This window comes from Ursus maritimus, unplaced genomic scaffold, assembly GCF_017311325.1.
Source record: "Ursus maritimus isolate PB19 unplaced genomic scaffold, ASM1731132v1 scaffold_14, whole genome shotgun sequence".
Classification (NCBI taxonomy): Eukaryota; Metazoa; Chordata; class Mammalia; order Carnivora; family Ursidae; genus Ursus; species Ursus maritimus.
The window spans coordinates 27,807,669-27,829,626 of record NW_024423786.1 but is presented as its reverse complement, the minus strand read 5'-3'; positions in this window follow the sequence as shown (position 1 = coordinate 27,829,626).

Below are 21,958 nucleotides of genomic sequence, written 5' to 3'. Positions count from 1 at the left end.
ATCTCAAATCCACTAGCAAATCCCACCGTACCTTCAAATTATATGAGTCCACCCACTTACCATCCCTCCTGCTGTCATGTGGCCCAAGCTATGATCATCTGTCATAGGTTTCCTATCGCCATGGTCTCCTGGTTTCTGCTATTTGCCCCTCTGTAGTTTTTGTTAAAATAGAAGCCAGAATGACTGTGATAGACAATGAGTCAGATCAAATCACTCCTCTGTTCAAAGACTAAGAATGGCTTTCCATCTTTCTCAAAGTAAAAACCAAAGTTACTACATTGGCCTCAAAGACGGATGATTTAGCCTCCTGATATGTCTCCCTCTACCTTTGCCTCCCACCTTGTTTCTCCTCACTCAATGCAGTTGAGCCATACCAGACTCTTGTACATTCCTTAAACATACCCTCCCCCTAAGCATATTTGCACCGGGAATGCCTGCCTCTACCCTCAGATGTCCTAATCGCTCCCTCTTGAATATTACCTTATCAGGGATGCTTGCTCTGACCGCAAAATCTCAAATAGCTTTTTCCTCAATATTTTCTTTCCCCTTATTTTATTTTTTTCGTCAAAGCACTTATATGTGATATACTGGTTTGTTTAGGCTTTGTCTTCCCCTTACTAGAATGTATGTTACAATCAGAGCACAGCTGCTGTGATGTGTAACACCAGGGGGTGCACATCATTGTCTATGTGAATGTGTCTTTGAGAATTGTGCAGTACACAGCTTGAGCAGCTGCATGTAGTAACCCTACTTCAAGCAGGGTTTAGTTCACTTGCTTGGTTTAGTTCACTGCTGTACTTCTAGGGCCTTAAATGCTGCCCGATGCAAAACAGGCTCACAATTATGTTTGGTAGATGAATTGTTGAACATATACCACATATAATTTTGCCTGGATTGATATTCATGAAAAAGATTCTTTGAGGTACTTTTCTATACCGTTTACAATATGTTCTCCTTCATCTTGACATTTTATATAATGTTATGTATTTTATAGAATACATAATTATATATAATTTATATAATATATAATTTATATATAGCATATAATTAATAATTTAAACAATACATTTACATAATTTTATATGAAGTCTTTTTCTTCATATTTTTTAATGTCCTATCAATGCTTATTTTCCTTTTGCTTGTTTTCGTGAACAAGATGAAGTCTTCGTGAGTTATCTGACTACCAGCCCCTATTGTTCTTTATCCGTGAACTCCACTTAAAAAAAAATCACATTTTTTAATCTGTCATCATAAAAAATACTTATTTATTTATTGGACTGTGAGCTCCAGGGATGTAAAGATTTTATTTTTTTTCACATCTGGCCCCAAAATAGGTGCTCAATAAATATTGGTTAAAAGGAAGGAAGGAGGGAAAGAAGGGAGGCAGGAAGACAGAGAAACTCAGAGGAATTAGAAAAGTTGGTATTAAAGGAGCTGGAGCCTCGTCTCTCAGTCAGTGTATCTGATTCATACACAGGCAGCCAGAATAGAGTGTTCTCAGCTATATGGCTTGATGGTCTTTATCAATCAAATTCCAAAGACTGTTTCCAAATATTCCTTTTTGGACTGAATAAAAAACTAGATAAAATATGTGCCCATTAAAATCATAAACATTGTGGCTCAGTTGGTTAAGAGTCTGCCTTCAGCTCAGGTCATGATCCCAGGGACCAGGAATTGAGTCCTGCATTGGGCTCCTTGCTCAGCAGGGAGCCTGCTTCCACCTGTCACTCTGTGTGCTTGTGTGCTTTCTCTCTCTGTCAAATAAACAAATAAATAAATAAAATCTTTAATATTATTCACCCATAAGAAAGAAGAAGATTTCACCTTTTGTGACAATATGCATGGATCTTGAGGGCATGATGCTTAGGGAAGTAAGCCAGACAAAGAATGCATGCTATCACTTGTAAGTGGAATCTGGAAAGAATAAAAAAGGGGTCAAACTATAGAACAGAGTGTAGAAAAGGTGAGGGCTGGGGCTGGAGATAGGGAGAAGTTGGTCAAAGGCACAAGCTTTCAGCTATAAGATGAACAGGATCTGAGGACCTGATGTAAAACATGGTGACTCATTGGTAACCCTGTATTATATAAATCAACTGTGAGAGTAGAACTTGAATATTCTCATGAAATAATATAAATAAATAAATATGTGAGGCAATGGATATATTAATTAACTAGATGGGGGGAATCTTACACAGTAGAAATGAATATCAAGTCACCACAATGTGCACTATCGTACAATTTTATATGTCAACTGTACCTCAATAAAGCTAAATTTTTTCTAAATGAAAAAAGACAAACTAGCTTAAAAATTGAAAATGCAAGTGGTTAAGAAAATATATTTTGTAGTATACTGACCTTGCCATAAATATCACTATTGCCTCTTAAAAAAAAAAAGATAAATATTTGATGGTTTTAGAAATACAATCAATAGGGATAGTCAGAATTTTTTTTTTTTTTTTTTTAGATTTTATTTTTATTTATTTGACAAGGAGAGAGAACAAGGGAGAGCAGGCAGAGGGAGGGGGAGAAGCAGGTTCACTGAGCAGGGAGCCCAATGTGGGGCTCGATCCCAGAACCCTGAGACCATGACCTGAGCAGAAGACAGAGGCTTAATAACTGAGCCACCCAGGCACCCCAGGGATAGTTAGAATTAAATAAAACTAGATACTTAGTATGCTAGAAATCACGTTGATTTTGTTTGCTTATTTTTTCTTATGCATTGTATTTATATAGATTATATTTATGAATTTTGTTGTTGTTGTTTTGATAAATTACTTCCTTTTCCTTTTATCTTGAAAAGAAGTAACCCTTGGGGCGCCTGGGTGGCACAGTCCTTAAGCGTCTGCCTTCGGCTCAGGGCGTGATCCCAGCGTTATGGGATGGAGCCCCACATCAGGCTCCTCTGCGGGGAGCCTGCTTCTTCCTCTCCCACTCCCCCTGCTTGTGTTCCCTCTCTCGCTGGCTGTCTCTATCTCTGTCAAATAAATAAATAAAATCTTAAAAAAAAGAAAAAAGAAAAGAAGTAACCCTTGAATTTAAAGACCAAAATGGACAGGAATCTATACAAACCAAAAGCCTGAGAACACCTTTTTTTCCCCCTTTGCCAGCAGAACTTGATCAGCTCCAGAAAAAAATTCTTATGATGATGAAGGGAAGAACAAATTGATATATAGGAAAGGATTATTCCACAAAGGTTGAAAAGACATAGTTTTACTTCCTAAAATTCTTTCCAGTGTCCTTATATTGCTTGCATTTTACATTATGCATCTTTTCATGAAATGTCACCAGTGACTTTTCTCCAGTCAGCTTTAACTGCTCTATCTGTGAAATTATTTGTCTTGAGCCAAATAATTGCATATGGTGAGCAACTCATCTTTCAGATGCTAGAGGAAGGAAACTCAATCTCAAAATGATACCTTTCTTATCTATGGATAAGGGGGGGAAAGTCTTATATATACTGTCACCTTTCCTCAGAAAAACTGCCATTTCTTTAAAGAACATAGTTTGAAAGCAGTAAATGATGCAGAACAACAAACCGTCAGAGGAAAGACCAGGGATATTTTAAGACCTTGCATAACATTTGTAGAAATTCTCAGCACCAGAGTAGACATCATAATCTTGAGAAAGGTTGCACTGAATTCAAATGACTGATCTTCACATGGATAGAGGGGTATTTCTGCCTTAAAAGAAAAAATTTTCTTGGATAGAAAAGAGATCTGCTCAGTTTATGCCTCTCCTAAGTTCTTTGCTTCAAACAGATCGTTACAAGACTGTTAACTGATAAAAGTCTGTTAACTGATAATATTTTGATCTTTTTATCTTAATTCCTTTAGTCAACTCAAGGACAGGAAAGTCTAAATATTATTGGGATATTAGGAGTGGTGGTGGGGAATGAGGTGAGAAATACTTTTTCTTGAAAGAAGCCAAAAAATGTAAGAAAAGAAAAATGAGGTGCAATTAGTGATTACTTTTAATTTGAACAATGAAGGGATATGTCCAGAGGGGAGCAAATTCAAATGAGAAGTAGCGATCTCTTATGTGCTTTCTCTATCTTTAATATAAACATTTAATTAACTACTTTATTAGCCATTGAGAAAAACAGAAGACTGAAAAGAGTAAATACTAAATTATCCTGAAATCAACCAGGAGTGAAATACTAAGTTAAACTATAAAGAAAATGCCTTGTACTTAAAAAGAAAGGACTATTGACTACAATGAGATGAGAACATTTCCCTTATTTCCTTCTTTAATTAACCAACCTGAGCTGGTAGCAACATAATCTGAGCTCAACGTATTTAAGGAGATTGAAAATGATCCACCTTTGCTTTGTGATCCTTTTACATAGGTGGGCATTAAAGAAAACAATCTCTAACAATGAGAAGTCTATCAATTCTCATGATCAAAAAGTATCTGAAAGTATCTTTACAGTAATGTGGTTATTGGATTGGACAAAACAAAGGAGAAATATCTACAAAGCTAATGTTGGTGAGTAATTTAAATGATAACTAAGTTCTGAATGGCATTTCCATTTCTATTCTGATTCAATGATGTAAGTAGATATCAAGTCCCAAACTCTAATTACTTTTGAGTGGGGGATTAAACCGATCAGTGATTTTTGCCTAGTTCTTTTCTTATTTTAGATGTGGTTGTAAATCCTACATGAAAGTATATTCCTTTCCTCTTCTCTCCCACACATTCACGCCACACACAAACTCACATATCCGTTTATGGTTTAGTATAGGGTTTGCAAACACATTACCTTAAAGACAAGGCAAGTAACATAAAGGAGAAAAAGCTCTGTATGAGGCAATAGTGAGGACAGCAGCAAACTTGATTAAACCAGTCATTTAAGGGGATAGCTTCTAATTACCTCCAGCCAATTTTTGACACGTGAGAACTTAAGTCAGTACTGCTAAATCTTCTCATTTTGCAAGAGAAGCCATGAATCCATATGTTTTATGAAATCTCCCAATATTTACACAGTGTCAATTAGTTCAACTCAACAAATAAACAAGGCGACAGAACACCTTCCTCACTAAAAACTTACGTCTGTAGGTTGATTTTCATCAGTTTCCTATCAGGATGGTGCCTCTGGCTCGGCGGCGGAGAATTTAGGAGTCTTAGATTTTAATCTCTCTTTTTTACTCCCTTGCTGGGAGGTCTTGGACAAGTCCTATAAAACAAGGGGTTTGCATCACAAATAGAAAGTGATCTGACATTTTAGGGGGTAAGAGAATTTAGAGAACATTTCACCCCACATATTTATTTTAGAGATAAAGATACTCAAATCCAGATAGACTCCTTGATTTATCTAAGGCCCTAAGGGACAGTAATGTGAGAGTTGACACTAGATTTTGAGCTTCAGAATCCCAGTCCATGGAGCCACTCAGTGACTAAAGCAATGAGAATATTCAGGTCAAGGGGGGATGAAATCATGACTATAATTTTTAATTTAAAAAAATTCACAGTTCAAAAACTGCTAGAGGGCAGAGATATTGTGTACCTATCCAGCATACACCATAGTCTCTATCACAATCTTACTCTCAAATCCGTATTGAATGGATGAATGAGTAAATGAATACATTAAGAGGGAAATCATTGTCGTCAGGACAAAAAGGTCATCACTAAGAAGCCAATGACTGAAACAACAGAGGAAATCTGTGGTTCGGGGATAAGCTGAACTCAAGTAAAATGCCTTATTGTTCACTGGAAAGAATATTAAAACATACACAATGGAACAAAACAGCTCCTTCCTGATGAATCTCTGACTTAGAGGTGAATAGGAATATAGTCTTTCCTGGATATGATTTCTGATTGCTTTTTACTAATGCTAGAAATTAAATTTATTGACTCTATCAAAGTGCCCTGTAGAGAAGAGTATATGCCCTGGCTGAATGTAGGAGATAAAAAGAAACTTGATATTAAAGATGGTTTACATGATAGTCCACAGAAAATATAGCCAAGTCAAGCATGCCCTTGCTTGTGGCTTATTAAAAACTGATTTTTTTTTTCCAGGAAGATGTATATACTTTATGGAACTCTGGCCTAGAATTTAATGCACGTTGTTTTCATGTCCCCTGTGAATTCCTGCTGCTCCTGAGCTCAAAAAGCTTGTCTCTTGCCTTCCTCTCCAGTTGGTCTACTGATTAATTTTTCTCTTTTATGAAAAATTGAAATGCAAGATGAATAAGACAAGCATTGTCCAACTTCTATAAAGTTAAGGATTTATTTGAAGTATTTTTATAAAGTATCAAGTGGAATATATAAACGATACACATGACAGTAAATGAACATGATAAATTATGCCATCAGTATTCTAGTTTTGATGTAACAGGTCACAGCTCCCCTCTATAAAATATTCCTTGCTGCATAAAATTTTGACTATCATTTTTCTACCTTGTCCTTTAACACTCCCATAAAATGGGGTGTTAGTAGAACATGTAAGGGGGGACTGTGAATTTTATTTGTGGATTATTTGGTTTTAGATTCGTAGGTGGCTGACCAAAGAGGTCAGGTGTGAATGTCTGGGTGGAAATCCATGAGGTGTGACCCAGAGCCACGGTCAATGCCGCTGGACAACATCCACACTGTGGCTACATCAAGGCTCAATGCCTGTGGAGTTTCTGCCAATTGTGGTTAAAATCACAGAAACAGGGATTTTGAGTCAGTGCAAACAGACCCTTCTACTGAGATGAGAAATGCACTGCACTGGGTCATTCAGGGTCTTTCCCTTGTGTATGTGTTTGTTTTCAAGTCTCCTTTTCTTCTTGGCAACTATAAGCAGATACTTCAACTCACGAGTATCTATTAATTGGCCTATGTGTGTCCAATTCTGAGACACAATGGCTGCTCTGAGAAGCTACAAAACATTCTTTGGGAAAGCAATAACTGACATTTATTGAACATGTCCACATGCTGGGCGCTAGGCATTAACTTCCATGTATTATCTCACTTAAGTCTTAGAATAACTGTATCAGTTTGAGTCTATCGTCAACTTCTTTTAACCTGCCAATGCTTGGGTTAAACCACTTGCCCAATCCAGGTCTTTCTGCCTCAAATGTGAACTTCCTTGCAAGGTTACAACCTCATTCTTCAGCCTCACAGTCCCAGAGAGAGTGGGGACTTGGTAATGGTCATAACATTAAGATCATTCATTTCAATTATAAAAATAAACTCTGGAAAAATACCTGGGTCTACCGTGAATCGGGCAGAGAGCCTTAAGTAGCTTTCTGTCCTAGGTTCTTAATCCCCTTTGGTTTTGTTTCCATGGGGATTTATGTTGTTTTGCCAGCCACAGCTCATTATTGACTCAGATTGTTCCTACCAGCCATTAAAATCCCCCATCTTTTTTTTTTTTTTTAATCCATGCTACTAAGAAATCTTGTTTTCTCCCTTCTCTACTGACACAGGATGAACTTTTGGATATATGTGCTGACATTTAGCTTTGTTAAGAATATCTATCTAAATTATTCTGATCTTTGTTCTTTAATAAATTATAGACAGTTTCAAGAATTATGATGTTTTGGGGCGCCTGGGTGGCTCAGTTGTTAAGTGTCTGCCTTCGGCTCAGGGTGTGATCCCGGTGTTATGGGATCGAGCCCCGCATCAGGTTCCTCCGCTGGGAGCCTGCTTCTTCCTCTCCTACTCCCCCTGCTTGTGTTCCTTCTCTCTCTGGCTGTCTCTCTCTCTGTCAGATAAATAAATAAAATCTTAAAAAAAAAAAAAGAATTATGATGTTTTGGTCACCTTCTTGATCTTGAACATCCATGTAGCGGATATTGGCCATTTTTTGAACTACACAGTTTGAACATGTTTCCTACTTGGGGTCAATCATTAGTTTGAGTCTTGGTGGGAAGCAGGGCCCCAACCTCCTATTATAGAACCCCAAAAAGGCAAAGAGTCCTTTTCCCTGTCCCTGGCAGGGGAGGAATGGGCCTATGACTGGGGCTGGCCATTCAGATGATCCTACCAGGGCCTGAGAATCCTAAGGGACAGGGCAGACATATTCACAGGGAGGTGGCAATGCAGAGGATGCAGCTTTGAAGGCCGGAGGCATGGTGCTGGCTCCTGTGCTGTTTTCATGGCATGGCCTGGGCTGATTCCTGCTGCCTGTTTCTTTGTTCCCTGGGCATCTGCCTTCACGTATATGTCCCCCCACCCCAAACCCACCCCAACTCTCTTTGATGCTAAACATAGCCAGACAGTTCCTACTGCTTGCAACTACAACCCTTGACTGAGGCAGGTCACTCCTCTTGTCCTCACTGCTCTGCTCCTAGAATGAGAACCCATCATCTCACAGCTGGACCAGGGCAACAGTCTCCTGCCTCTGTGTTCCCACACACCATGATCTTCCCCCTGCAGCCCACTGGGCCATCACTTAACACTGCAAGTCAGATTAGGCCACTCACTGCCTAATCACTTCATGATGAGGATGGCTTCCCATCACATGAAGACCCAAAACCCCAGCCTCCTACCTTGATGGCTTCCATTTTCAAACTCCCATTGTCTCACATTGCTCCCACTCCTGAACTCCAATCCTCAATTCCATCGAGCCTGGTCCTACTTCTGAGTGTTTGTGCTTTTAGGGTTGCTAGATTTACAAAACCCTTTCATTACCAGGGGGATAAAAACTCATTTGTTGTTTATCTGAAATTCAAATGTAACGGGGTGTCCTGTATTTTTATTTGCAAAATCTGGAAACTGACACTTGCTGTTGCTTGGTCTGGCCCCCTCCTCTCTCTCTTCCTCAGTGAGTCCTCACTAAATCATCTATCTAAAGATGCCATCCCCACCAGTCAGGCTGTGTTTACACCGTATTTATCAAAGTGCTTACATTCTCTAAAGTCACCTTGCACTTCTTTTCGTGACTATTTATGGGCTCACCTGTGTTGGATGTGTTTCCAACTGGAAAGTGAATTCCATGGGAATGGTGGTCTTGACTCCACTGGCCTCTGCTGTGTCCAGCCAAGCACCTGCAACTGAATGGCCAATAGTAGATGCTCAATAAATATATATTGAATGAGCAAATGAAATTAGTGTCTGATAGAAGCCAAAGAGAGAACCCCAAATTCAATGATTTTCCAAGTAAAACCTTTCTCCTTTCCTTTTTTAGTTTTTTTTTTAAGATTTATTTTTTTGAGAAGAGAGAGAGAGAAAGAGAGAACGAGAGCAAATCCTCAAGGAGACTCCCAGCTGAGCACGGAGCCTGATGTGGCTCAATCCCAGGACCCTGAGATCATGATCTGAGCCAAAATCAAGTGTCAGACGCTTAACCAACTAAGCTACCCGCATGCCCCTTTTAGTTTTTAATTGTGTGCCAATTACCCCTGAACTTTAAAAGTAATCTATATAGTAATAGCACTGGCCTTGCATAAAAGTCCAGTTGCAATAGGCATATTACCCACAAGCTATGGTTATTTCATTAGGAATGCTCAACGGGACACTGACTCCTAGGAAGCTGTGTGTAGTTTCCTTTCTCCTCAATGAAGGTAGGATAATTATACCATTTTTCAAATCTAATTTGGTTTGTATCCTCTATCTGAAAGGCAAAATGGACACAATGAAGACTTGGCTTATTGTTTTTCTATGTCTGTTTGAACACTGAACTGATTTGGAAAGGATGTCTCATTATTCCCCTTATTTCTCTGACACCCTGAATATTCCTTGTTTTACCTCCAGGATGATGAATGGGACTCCAGGGCCACATGAGTTTATTACATAAGGAGGCATCTGTTTTTCCCCCCTTTCAGCATAGCTTCATAAAAGCCATCAGCATTTTAATAGAGTTGGTTATCTATCTGGAGGTTTATAAACCTGGGAAAATGAGTATGTGTTCCACAATGCAGACATGGATATTTTTATTAATTTGGAGAACTGATTCCCCCAGGAGAATGAGATTCTGCTTGAGCTGTCTGCTAGTCTTTCAATCGTTCTGAAGTCCTGTGCTTATATTTTGTGAATAGAGCTGCAGAGCTTACAGAGAGATGCAGCCTTCCTATAATTTGGGGAAGATTGGAGCCAAATATGAAGTGAAATTGAAAATACACATCACTATGACAAGAGTCCCAACCAAACCGAGAGAGGGAGAGAAATAGAGGCAGGAAGGAGAAAGAGAGAGAATGGGGGGGGGTGGGGAGGAAAGAATTTACTGATCCCGTAACTGAGAAATCTGGAGATAGGTCTGGCTCAGGTATGGTTTGATACAGGGGTTCAAATGATGCCATCTCATTTTCTCTGTCTCTGTCCACTTCCTTCTTGCTTGGCTCCACTTTTGATGAAGTTGTCCATTTCCTTATTTGTTCCCACCATGATTCAGATTGGCATGATGGCTGCCAATCTCCAAATTTCTATTTCATCCAGCTGGTGACCCTAGCAGAAATAAGAACCTCTCTTTTGCCAATTCTATCAACAAATGTCCCAGAGCTGATTCTCAAGGACCTAATTTAGTTGGCTCAAGTGCCTGTCCCTGAACCAATCTCTGTCACCAGAGAGATAGAATATATTTATTAGCCAGCCCTGGGTCAGTCCTGCCCCTTGACCTAGGAGGAAGTGGTAAGTCATGTTGACTCCACTCAAACCACTGACTGTGAGTAGGGAAGGGGTGATTTATGGATGAAATTTGGGGTGCCGTTTCTAAATAAAGAGGGAATGATTATATAGCCTTCTCCACTGCATCCTCCCCTTCCTCTTTCCTCATAATATCCTACTGCTCTTACACTAATGACTTCCTAATAGCTCAGTGCATTTAGGGAGCCCAGAGGTTGCCATCACTCCATTGTACCAAGAGGAACACTGCAAACATGTTAATATAAGCTGGGCAAGATGTAAGCTCGGCTTTCAGATCAGTAGACAGCAACTAGCAGAGAACATATCTGAAAGTGTTTTCCTTCAGGCAACAAGGCACAGAGCAGATGAAAGACCCTCCCTTTGCAAGACTTTCACCTACTACATGCCTCCTCATCCTATTTCAGTTCTCTCAAATTCAAGAGCTTTTGGAAAGAGCAACATGGCTTCAAGTAACAATAGGGACTGCCTACATTATGGATCTAAATTTGACTGATATATGAAATAATGATGGTACGCCATTCCTAAATATATAAAACCTTCACAGTGCACAATAATGATAACGCATGTTGCTGTGTGCTTCCTATTCCCCAGTCACCAACAACGCTATTAGGTAACTACTCTTACTACCACCATTTTGCCTAGAGAGGTTAAGCAACTTATGTAAGGTCACATAGCTATTAAATTGTAGAGCCAGGATTTAAACCTAGACAGTCTGATTTGGGCATCTGTGCTTTAACCGTTAGATTCTGTGTTCTTACCACATTTTTTTTAAAAGATTTTATTTATTTATTCGACAGAGAGAGAGACAGCCAGCGAGAGAGGGAACACAAGCAGGGAGAGTGGGAGAGGAAGAAGCAGGCTCATAGCGGAAGAGCCTGACGTGGGGCTCGATCCCAGAACTCCGGGATCACGCCCTGAGCCGAAGGCAGACGCTTAACCGCTGTGCTACCCAGGTGCCCCCTTACCACATTTTTATATGCATGATCACCCTCACTGAAGTGGTGTGTTTGAGCATTATCAGTCATACTCTACCAATGAAGTAATTAATGTTTAGGGAAGGAAAGATGGCAGGTTTCAGATTTTCTGATGCCCACATTAGCATTCTCAGTAATTCCTGGTTCACATTCTGAGCTGTCCTGCCCACATTGTACTCTCCTATCTCCCTACTACTCCTTAAGGCAAAAGTAGCATGAGATAAACACACATCAGACCAACCCATAAGGCTGTTTAGAACAAAACCATTGGAGCCAGATTGCTTTTGTCCTGATGCCAACTTCATCTCTTACTCACAGGTTATATTAACTCCTCTGGTCTTCAGTAACTGCCCTAAAGACTTATTATATATAAGGATGAAAGGAGTTACTGTCTGTAAGAGTGCTTAGAACAGTGGCACATGACATATATTCAAGGACCCGTTTTAACAGGACCCTTTACTATTACTTGTCAGGACTTCATACTGTTTAAAACAGAAATCCCCCCACCCCTGCCACCACCCTGCACCCAAGGACATCTGGTTACTGAATATATTTTGTATTATAATGATTTCTCTTTCAAAATCTACAAAATCTCTTATAAAATCTTTCTTACTAGTATTCCTACTCCAACAGGCTGTTTATTTCTCATGACTGGATATTTCCTGTCAAGTTCATCTGCCAATTTACAATAACAAGCATGATGTGGTGTGGTAGGAAAAAAGCCTAGGTGTGTGGTACAGTCAGAAGAAGTGAGATCAAACATGGGCCCAGGCACTTAAGAACCTGTGTGAGCTTAGGGAAGTTATTCAACTTCTCTGAATTCCATTTCCTTATTTGAGAAAGGAGATGATGAACTTGACGAGTGATACGAGGCTGACGACTGTATGTACTATATGCATGGCACATAGCTGGAGGTGGCAGCTCTACTGATAATGACTTAGCAGGTCCCCAGTTCTTGTTACATCACGTTGTCCTGATTACATGCTTTTTGCCTGTGAGAGCAGAGTCTCTGGAAGGTCCTTCAGAATTCTGCCTGCTTTGTGATGATCTCTGTGGGCAGACTGTTCAGAACAATGCAACGATTTACTGGTCAGCTCTTTAGTCTCCAGATAGAAGCATTTTTCTATTTACTTTTCATGAATACAGCAGTTATGTGATGTTTCAAAACTATGGCCCAGTGATAAATGTTGCATGGGTACAGCTTCTATTTACTGAAGTTCTGTGTTCCAGACATTTTACTACTGTCTATACACTGAGCTGAGGACACTAAGAGTCGGTGGAAGAGGAAATGCAATTTGTTTAAGCTGTAGAGTTCCAAAGGTGGGGTGCCAGTCCTCAGACTCACAGCCTGTTAACTCCTTTCCGTCCTCCCCTACCCCCCCGCCCCCGTCCTCCCCTTTCTCCTTCCTCTCCCCCTTGCTCCCTCTCCTTTCTTCTTCCTTTGTCACTTCTTTCTCTCCCATTCTCCCTCACCTTCTTCTTCATTCGACAAATGTTTTCTGAGAACGTACAAGAATGTCAGTGTCTTGTTGATGTCTGGGATGATTTAAAAAAAAAAAAAAAGAAGAAGGAAACAGTTCTAGATGCAGAAGAGATAATTTACCAGTCTCGAAAATCCTTTTCTAGACTAACTGTGGGCTTCTCATGAGAGAATACTCACCAGACCTCAGATCTGGGACAATCCACTAGGTGTCATCCCAATTGATTTCAAGTGAAGTTCTTTGTGTTCCTTTGAAACTTTGACATAGAGGTTCTTGCCAGGGAATTTGAATTTCCGGTATGGGTTTTATTAACGAAACGAACAGTACAAATATAAAAAGTAGAAACATCTGAGGGGGAAAATGGAGCCATAAAACTAGCAGTAGCATTGTGGCTTAAAAGGCTATTACCGTGGTATCATATCCTGTGCCTAGACGACTTTCTTAAATCCATTTGTATAGGCTTGACGAAGAGAGAGAAAGGTGGAGTGGGTGGAAGGGAGGTGATAGTGAGAACAGGGACAATTTAAATAATGCAGGAAATGTCGGCGGTATTCCATCAGTGTCTACGTTGAGGTGAGCTTGGGACCTGACCAGCATCTACTGTGTCCAGGCTTACCTCACAGCGCAGGCACCTTGCCATGCTTAATGTGATTCTAGGGCTTAAAAGTCATTATTTCTGATTTTACATGTCCCCTAAATGCCAAGGACCTGATGCTCAAAAAGAAAGGGTGATCTTCCTGGGTGTGCAGGTCTGATGGACAGCAGCATGCTGATCGCTAATGCAGTGTCATTTAAGGGCTTGCCAAGATGGTAATCTTGACTGCACACATCTTTCATCTTACATTCTGACTTTGGACGCTTACCATCTTGTGGTAAGAGACACCTCTGCAGTATGTTTAAAATCTGTCTGCTAAGCCCCCTATATAATAAATAATGGATTTGCCTTTGCAAATTGTAATAATCTCTAGAAGGAGATAATTTGCAAGGACATTAACTTGACAGGCAAGCTACCATTAATTAGAAATCTTAGCATGTTGACTTCTAAATGGCTAATTAAGCCTCTATTGAGATCAACTGCAGGTAAGAGGCAAGGAAGAACAACTCAGGAATATGAAAACAGTGTTCACCTTTGGATGTGACTCAGCTCAAAAAGACAGGAAAGTCCAGGAGGAAATCTAGGTAAGAAAAAAAGTATCCACCAACAAATTAAAAAAGAAACCATGGGGAAAAATAAAAGCTTTCAAAACTAAAAATAGAATCCATTACCTGTTGAAACACTTGCATCACTGCAAGATCTGAAAATACTCTCAGAATTGCTTTCTTAAAAGAAGTATGTAAGATGTCTTTAAATCCCCCAGAGATACACCAGCCATTTTACTAGACTTAAATATTTCTTATATAATTTGACATTATGTTTTTCCCCCCACATATTATAAGAGTGTAAAGTGATATCATTTTAACTGTCAAGAAATACAGAAGCATCACACTTTTATTTAAGTCCTGCCATTTTGTCACTTCTCTCTCTCTTTTACAAATTTGTTAGGAGAAAGAAGCTCCGTTCCTTAATTTTCAACCTATCCCTCATAAAGTGGATTTGGACATTTCTGAGTAAATGCCTTTGAGAAACAAGTTTTGATCTCTTCAATTCTTGATCATTTGCTTCAGTTTTCTGAGAGTAGTTTGGACTGAAAGCGGCAAGTTTGCCAGGTATCCCCACAAAGGGGGATGGCTGGTGAGAGGAGGGAACCCAAAAGTTGTTTTGTTTTTTTTAAAGTAGGCTCCACACCCAGCATGGAGCCCAACTCAGGGCTTGAACTCATGACTGTGAGATCAAGACCTGAGTTGAGATCAAGAGTCAGATGCTTAATGGACTGAGCCACCCAGGCACTGCCCCCCCCCCAATGTGTTCTTATCCCCTTCACTGACCATTCTCTAGAGGAACACTTGTCTGTAAATAAACAAGCTCTTCTTTTCTTCTGACTCATACAACCCCAGGTAAAATACACCTCCAAGAAGCATGCTAGGGAAGCCCACAAAATGAAATTATCCCCTCTTTCAGACATCTTATTATTTGGAAATCAACAATAAGGTAACCATTCACAAGTTTTTGAGCATGGTTTTCTTAGTTTTAAGCAACAGAAAGACACCTGGACATGTTATCTTAGGCAACAGAAAATGTACTAGAGAACCATCAAGTGTTCATGGAACCTACGGAAGGTTGCTGGGGCATGATGGAGGGCACTGAAAGGCTCTAAGGTAACTCCAAAGAGCAATGACCCCAGACACATCATTACTAGGGAAGGGGTGGTGTGTCACAGGGCATTTGCTGGGGTAAGTCCCACCAGCCAACTCTCTGCTTTTTTGCCATTTACTTAAGATTCAAACACCTGGGACGCAGAGCCTGAGTACCTGAGTGTAGGTAATATGACTGCCACTTCCAGCCTTCTAATTGAACTCTGAGTTTTAAAGACTGTACTAAGTTCTCTTTTAAAGAATAGTCAGGAGCTAAATTTTCCTACTTTCATTTCAGTAACCTGTGCTCCACTTGCCATTGATATTCCTAAACATTGATTTCAGGTTAATAAGTTTGTAGATAATAAATTGGAAATATGTTTATTAAATGAAAACAAATAACCCACTACTAATTAATTCTCCTGATTTGGAATTCATTTATTGTTATTTGAACTCAAACATGAGTTTTCTCCAGAGAGCCACTAAAGATAAATTGTTTTCTAAAAGAATGGGAATAAAAATTTGTCACATAATTTTTTCAACCATTTAGAAAAAATGCTCATGGACAACAAAGATTTGTATTTCACTGGTTTCTTACAGTGTTCTGATGAAAGAGCTGGTTTGAAGATACAAAAGAATGTGTATAGAAAAAATGAGACTATTTTATTATAATGTGGCACCACTCGTGGGATTCCACACAAGGTGAGCTAGGGACATGCCTCTGCTCCAAGCACAACGTAGCTGTCCAACAAACTGAATAGTTCTAAGTTAAATTCAACCGAAATCCTGGTTCTGGAGAAGAGCATTTGTTTTTCTGTAAGTCCCCAGTGTGTTCTGAAAGAAGTACTTGTCTGGGAGTAAGCATCCGCCTACCTGTTTATCTTCTACCACCCAGCCTTTCAGTGTTAAACTAAAAATTCCAGGATCTATCCCTTCTGATTCCTCTTCATCAGCACTAGACTTATTTATTTACATTAACTTTTTGGAATGTTAGCGTTTAATTTTGAAAACAAGTGGTTATCAGTGCTTTAATAAACAATGTTTAATACCAATAGGGGTATAAAAAAACTTGAGCTATTTAGGCTCCTCTTTTTCCCACAAAATGAAAAATTTTGAAGCCACATATTTTCCATGATCTCATCATAACCCTCTCCCTTACTTTCTGTTTACTGCTAAGTGTTGAAATTGGCATGAACCTGGCTGGATCCACAATTCAAGAGATTAAGTGTCACAGAAGGAGTCAAACAACAGTTTTGCGCCAAGAGCTCTCACCCCAGGACCCTCCTCCCTGTCCGTGGCCAGGGAAGAGTGGGGAGCATGTCACAGCAGAGTTTCCAATTAATTACATACTATTACAATCTAATAAATAGCAATGCTGCCACCTTCCACCCATTCTTCTTCTGATTTTCAGTATTTTCCAAAAGGCATGCACTATGAAAAACTTGGTCATGAGAGATCCAGGAGAAGTGGGAGGGAACTTTAGTAGACTTACTAAAATGTGTTAACATAAATAACACTGGATTTGAATATTAAATTTTATCAGCATATAGATTGTGAATTTAACATCTCTGCTGAAATGAGACTCCTAGAAGCTTGCCCTGCATGTGTAATTCTAAGAAAGAGAGTCAAAAGTTTTCCTTCACAGAAATGGAACATCTGTCATCATCTCGTTATCTGGACTAACTAGAGAGAGGCAGCACTGGGATGTCACATTTTTATTTTGGCATTTTAAAGACTTCCTGTGTCTCTTGCCCACCATAAATATCTCCCATTTCCTTCTATACTTCCTTCTTGTTGTCCCTCCTCTGCTGCCACTTCTCCTTAGACACAGCTCTGCTCTCCTTTCCATGAAACTTTGGTGTAACATCAGTTAAACATTCTCTACAGGGCCTGGAGCTCTTTGGAAAAGAGATGTTATATAGATCTAATGAATAAATAAAAGACCTGTTATATCCTCAGGCTCTTGCATTGCCAATTGCTGATGAAGTTAGCAATTTCCTAGGATTTGAATAAGTATGTTAGCGCAATGGAGACCATGAAACAGAGTAAACTTCATTTAAATGAGGAGAGGCTACTTTGGGGAAATTTCAACCACAGTAAGGGTCTAATCATATCTTCTGTGCTTATTCCTCCTTTTTTTTTTAAGCTAAGGTATATATATCCAACACTTATTCATAAGACATTAAAATGCATTTTATAAACCTTCACTCTTTCTGTATTACACTCATATTTTTCTGTTGGAATAACACATGCATAGTTAGGAACCCTGTGTGTTTATGTAATTATATTTGGGTTTCTGGTAAAGTCCTCTAGGGACACTTGATTGATTTAAAATAAATGAAAGATCATTTGTAAGCTTATGGGAGGCTTGGAGAGTTGGATGCAGTGGTGTGCTGAACACAGACTCTGGTATCATTATAAAAGGACCATAAACATTGCTGTTTAAGCTTTGCTAAGCCCTTAATTGCCACAAATTCTCCATTTAATCACACATCTTAACATCTAAAAATTAGAAAACATTCTCTTTTTTCAATTTTGTCCCAACACATTAGGCCTTTTTATTATTCAAGCAAAGGACAGTGATGTCTTGGAAAACGACAATTTATTTCATGCCTGCTTCTCTCCACATGTGCCAATGGCTGGAGCAACAGGGAAATGGTGTAAATTGGACTCTGAAATAATGAAGCAAATAAGGGTCTCTTCAAATGGGAGTGAGCAGATTTACATTTGTAAATATTTCCTATACGGGTGCTTTTATTGTGTGAAAATAATTCACTGACATGGAGATAATGTGGAGTAGAAAGTGGAGGAACAGAGAAGGATTTTATAGGCACTCCCATTGGGACAGTTTTCTTGGAATGAGTCAGGCTTAGTCTCCTAAGCTATATGGATGATGCATTTTATTGGTTTCCTTGTCATTTTAATAAGATGATTTTGGTCTCAGATGTATCTGTCTTTGTTTAATACATTGGCCAATATGGTAATGAGCTACTGCTGCTTAAAAAAAAATTGGTATGCCATTAAATGGGCTCATCTTGGAAGATTTGCATTTTTCTCTGGAAAATATTTATAAAGTAAATATCCTGAAAATTGCCTAATACGTTTAACCATAGCTGATTGGCCTAAGAGTGAGCATCTGGCATAAAGTTAGTCAAGCCATTAACGACTAATGACCTGTGAAGTAGCAGAGTTCAGCAATAAAAAAGATACAGTGAGCCCCTGTGATTGTCTGTCTCTTGGGAGTTCAAACTGGGGGCAGAGAGAGAAGGAGGTAAATAGTAGGAATTAAGTCTGTAAGGCTGAATAGAGAGGCCCTAACAGGGTCAGACCATGTGTCAGCTGTAAGGTAAAGATATCGTATCAATAGGGCAGAAAGTTAGAAGTCACAGTTGAATAGAGAATATAGCTCAGTCACAAGTATTTGCTCCTCCCTCCCTCCCTCCCTCCCTCCCTCTCTTCTTTTCACAAATATTTACTGAACACTTACTGTGTCCCAGGAGACAGGCATAATGATAAACAAGACAGACATAGTTGCTGCCATCATTATGGGGGTGATATCAAATAAAGGGGATGCACTAGTACCATGGCCTTGCTCTAACCTTGGTCTCCAGATTCATGCAGTAATATAACTTAAGGGATTTGCTCAGATGGCAGTATCTTAGGGTATTCAACACGCCCAGGGACACAGATCAAACCTGACAGTGGGGGAAAGAATTGATAAGGACACCTTCCTCCAGCCCACTCTCAGCAATCCTACCCCACTTTTCCTCCTCTCAGTGCAATACTGTGAACATGGAATTTTCCAGAAGACATGGACCATTTCTGTCAGATTTGCCCTGTATCATGAGAAATGGTAACTTGTCCTGTAATATGCTAAAGAGGCCATGGTCAGATTTCTTAGATCCTGTGTCAGAACTCAAAAACCCTAGAAAAATCTGTATCTGATAAACCTGATAAGTTACTGAAGGTGTTCTTCGTGTCTAAAAAGTGGATGGGGCATAGAAGAGGATCCCTGTTACTCCAGAATATCTACTGAATGTATGTATGGATGGTGGGGCTAGAGAAGCCAGCAGAGGCCAGGTCATCTTCAGCGCCAGCACAGACAGCAAGAAGCCTCAGGCCACCACGGTCAGGATATGCCTTCTTTGAAGTATATAAACCATGGAAGTTTAAGGGCAAAAATCTCTACATATTGGATTTTTGTTCCTACTGTCAAGATTTCAGGGAATAAAAAAGATTGTTTGTTTTAAGCATAATAGGCTTCCTACACCAAGGAATCTACGAATATTAACTACATCTTGCCAAGACTGCTGGGTGCACCCGAAATTGCCCATTAGAAAGTAAAAGGGTATTGAATGAACCTTAAATCCAGCCTTTGTCTATTTGGATGTCACTAAGGCGGCAACTGAACATTTATCTGGATAATACAATCAATGCAGAGAGTCAGTCTGGGTACTTCAGGCCCATGCTTTCTATGGTTAGATTTTGGGGTGTTTTAATTTCCCAGTAACTACCTCTACTCTCCTTTGTGGTGGTTTGGTGTGGACACAAATTTGTTTTCTGGATGAACAGACAACCCCATCATTGGACATGTTTTACTAAAGAAGATAACCGTTCCAAGGAGGTATTTACTGAACACTGGCCGTGTGCCAGTCATATGCTGAACTGCAAAATATGTATATAATCTCATTGAATCATCTGGACACTCCTAGATGATTACATGTCATACCATGTTCAAGGTCATACATGGAAGAAGTGGTAGAAGCAGGTTTGGAGCCAAGGAAGGGCACAAAGAAATATGTGGAGCAGGCAACTATGTGGAGGTGGAGAGGCAGAGACTGGGGTTCGGCTACCATAAGACCAGGAAGGCCCAGGGCCACCTGAAGCTGGAAAAGGCAAAGAAAGTTTCTCCTTTAGAGACACTGGAGGGGGTATGGCCCTATCAACACTTGATTTGGGACTTCAGGCCTCCAGAAATTAGAGAGAATAAATTCTTATGGTTTTAAGCCACCCAGTTTATGCTACTGTGCTGCGGCAGCCCCAAGAAACTGATATGCTCCCCATAAAAAACACAATCAATAAACAAGCATAGATGAACATATAAGTGAATGACTTGAGGACTCAGTGAGTGGTAACCAATTCTCTACACCAAACCAAAGACTTTTAGAAATTTACTGGAGAGCTAGATCTTACTAGGTGAGTAAACTGAGATATAAACAGGTGAAAACACCTACCTGAGGTCCTTCGGAGAGTTAAGAATCCCTGTCTCTGGACTCCCTCTCCTTCCCACCTAGTACCAAGTTTTGCTCGCACTGTGTTGTCAGAGTCTAAAGCAACTTTATGGTAATTACACTTGAGCTGTGTGAGAGCTTCATAACGGAGGCAGAATAGAAGTAAGCTAGGCATTGCCATAGATGAGCTAAAAGCTGAAAAGGTACAATTAAGAATCTCTTAACTGTAGTGTCAGTTGCAAAAACTGTTCCACAAGCTTGAAGGCTTCAGAGTGGGAGGCCGATACATCAACCCTTTTCTCTACTTTGCTTATCTCAGGCGATGTGATATTTTGTTCTTGTAGGGGAACATGCTTGCCCTGAACCTCTCCACCTCTCTGCCTTAGCCCACGCTATACCCCCTACTTGGATTGCCTATCCTCGATGTCTATGTGTCAAAATCCTGCTCTCTTTAAGACTTAATTCAAATACGGACTCTCTTCTGACCCTTTGAGTTCTGAGTTCTCTAGCATTTAGAGATGTCAGCACCATCTGGGTCTTAGCTTACTGGTCCCGGCTTTACCCTGTACTAGCCAAGGAACCATGATTAAGTCTCATTTAATTTCTCTGACCTTACATTCTGTGCTCCTTTATTCATTCAGTCATGCAATCTTTGGTATTTTGTAAGCAACTAATATGTTCCAGGCAGTGTTCTCAGTGCTGGAAAATGACGGAAAAATATAAGTTAAGATCCTACTCCCATAGAAATTATATTCGAGATTGGGAGAGGCAGATAACAAACACATAATGAATGGCATACTATCAGGTAGTGATAAGTGCTATGAACAAACAAAAACAGTGTCTAAACAGGGTGTCTAAAAGGCTGGGGGCAATGAAACTGGGGGTTTAAAGAAGGATTCATGGAGGAAATGATGCTTTAACCAGAACCTGAATGATGAAAGGGACTATCCGGAACACACATGGAGAAAAAGCACTCCAGCAGAGGGAGGAGCAATGGCCCCAGTATGGAACCTCTTTGGCACATTCAAAGAACAGAAAGACAGATATAATCAGATCAAACTATAATGGGATAAAGGTTATTGGAGGTGAATATAGACAGAACAGATGATGAAGGACCTTGTAAGCTATGGAAAAGATTTTGGATTTTATTCAATAAGTTATAGTAATCTATCAGGAAATTCTAAACAGGGTACTATTATAACCTGATTTACTTTTAAAAGTTACTTTGGCTGAGAAGTGCAAAATGAGTAAGGAATTGACAGTGGATACAAGACCATTTAGAGGCCATTTTAGTAGTCTAGGTAAGAGATGACAACTTCTGAGGTCTAAGACAGTGCAGTGGAGCTGGGGAACAGGGGCCAGATTTGGGACACACTGTTGAGGTAGAACCCCTGGCAGTTAGGGGTAAAGGATGGAATAGCATTATCTAAGGATTGCTCCTATGATTTTGACTTGGGCCAGTTGAAGTGCCATT